General features: G+C 37.2%; 1 pseudogene; it reads left to right on the top strand.

Annotated features, from left to right (window-relative positions):
* Positions 1 to 794: 794 nt before the first annotated feature.
* Positions 795 to 2,235, top strand: LOC147406263 (uncharacterized; annotated as a pseudogene).
* The last annotated feature ends 291 nt before the right edge of the window (positions 2,236 to 2,526 follow it).

Here is a 2,526-nt window from a genome sequence, read left to right as displayed (position 1 = left end):
CCCCGGATTCAGATTTTCTATAGTAGATTAGTTCATTATCCGTTTTAGAGTCAGTTTGGTTCCTAGACCATAATAACTAGGTGGCGACTCCCAAACCTCAAGGGTCAAAAGAGGATCCGCGCACCCCGCGGATCGAGGGCGCTTTCAATGACGACTCCACTGGGGACATTGAGGATCAAACTTGAAAAACCCCAAGTATGGGAGTATCGCTAAAATAACCTAGTTTTTTTTATTATTTTGTTCTTTGTTTATTTGTTTATTCATTATTTGTGTCTTTGTTTTTTGTTACTTTTTTATTTTATTTTTTCGATTATTGAGCATGTGTTTTGATTTTAAATATCTGGCTTCGACATACTATTCTTGTGAGTCAATCAAGGGTTCTCGAACGTGATCCTTAATAATGAAGGGTTTCAGAATGATTGATTTTATTGAAAATGGCATGATGATTGGTGGATCATGACACGTGATTATTTTATGTGTGTAGGATTTCCTTTTCTTTTTATTTTATTTTTTTAGGGTGTATGCGATTGATCATTGGATAACGTTTCACCTTCTTAGTTTTTAAAAGAAAAATTTTTTAGGGAAAAAGAGTATGTAATTAACCTTGTTTTTTTAGTAAATTTTTTTTTCAAATGTAGTGCTGTCCATTGACAGCAAGAAAGAATAAAAAATTTTCAAAAAAAAACAAAGAGTTTTTTCTAGCTTCTGTCAACAGCACAAGGTGCTGGAATTTTGGGTGCCCCGAGTAATTATTTATTTTTATTTATTTTCACACCCATTAACAGCATTGATGTGTTGGTGTGCAATGAGTAAAATCTAATTCTTTCTATGCACACATCGTCTTCTCCAAGAGCAAAACGCTGGTTCATATGGATGCCGATGTGGTCTCTCTGTCCAACCGTTTGAAACCAGTAAAATCAACAGAAAAAATCAATTTTTAACAAACATCATCTTCTTAAACGACTGGGGTTCACCTTCCCAATCTTTCCTAAATTCTTAATGGCGATTTACAGCAAAAACCCAATTGTAGCTCTTTGGATTCAAAGATCATTCGCATGAAGTTGCAATTGAATGCTCCAAAACTCTTGATCTCTACAGATTCCCAAGCTCCTTCGCCTTCTGAATTCTTTACTATTTTGAGCTAAACAACTACAAATCAAATCTCAAAGCTCATCAAGATTCGATTTTAAGTTTAAAAATGGGAAAAACAGGGAGAGATTGGACTCAGATCTACGCGATCTACGGAATAGACGAATGGCAAACCATAATTTTTCTCCTAATTCAAGCTCTCTTCTTCTCTATTCTCTCTCTCTTCCTTCTTCTCTACTTCAATCCAATCTGCTCTACCTTCAATTCTCTCTTCCCTTCTCTCTCCTCCAAAGCTCCTCACTTCATCGTCGGCTTCACCGGATCCTTCACCGCTATCTCTTCTATCTGTCTCTTCTTCGTCGCCGACAATATTTTCTACTCCTCAATTTCTCTCCACTGGGACATGGCTCAACGTATGATAAACGTGGTCAACGATTGGTCAACGGTCAAGACCGCACTGGACGTTGGATGCGGTCGTGGTATCCTCCTCAATGCAGTTGCTCTGCAATAAAAAAAAAAGGAAGTTCAAGACACGTGGTTGGTTTAGATCAAAAGAAGAAAGCTACAATAGAGACGCTACGGACGGCTGGGATTGAAGATGTTCAAGAGTGCGTGACGTGTAGAGAGGGAGATGTTCGTTGTCTGCCTTTCGCAGATAATTACTTTGATGTTGTTGTTTCGGGTGTGTTCTTTCATACTGTTGGGAAGGAATTTGGGCATCGAACGGTTGCGGCTGCAGCGGAGAGGATGAAGGGTAGGAGAGGTGGTTAAGGTTTTAAAGAATGGTGGGGTTGGGATCGTGTGGGATTTGGTGCACGTGCCAGAGTATGAGAAGAGGTTGCAGGAGCTTAGGATGGAGGATATTCGTGTCTCTGAGCGTGTAACGGCTTTCATGATAAGTAGTCATATCGTATCGTTTCGGAAACCATGTCAACGTTTTGTGGGCCCAGGTGGTGAGGTCAGATTGGATTGGAGATGCAGCAATATATGCTAATGTGAGAAAATTCAAAATTATCTTTAACTAAAGAACACCATAATCCATATATTTTTGTTTTCTTTTTCTTTAAGATGAGAGAGGAAAAATGATTTGAAAAAAAAAAAGGGATATGTCAATCCATTTATGAATCAAATTTTTAGGACTTTGTTTTTTTTTTTTTTTAAAAAAGGGAAAGGGTTATTTGATTTCAAAATCTCCATGCTAGCGATTATCCATTTATCTTCGATCCAATGTGCCTTAAAATTCGGAATTATTTTGGACCGTCCAAAATGACCCTTGATTGAAATACAAGAATAAATATTTTGGATTAAATGTTTGCTTTAACATGGATATATGCTTGATATATTTATTTTCAATCATGTGATTTGATTAGTGTTGATCTCGATTAAATATTCGTGTGATTGGAATGGTGTTGATCTTGATTGAATATTCACATGATT

Source organism: Akebia trifoliata, chromosome 3 (genome assembly GCF_017979445.1).
Source record: "Akebia trifoliata isolate Shusen 1 chromosome 3, ASM1797944v1, whole genome shotgun sequence".
Classification (NCBI taxonomy): domain Eukaryota; kingdom Viridiplantae; phylum Streptophyta; class Magnoliopsida; order Ranunculales; family Lardizabalaceae; genus Akebia; species Akebia trifoliata.
This window is presented reverse-complemented; position numbering and strand designations above follow the sequence as displayed.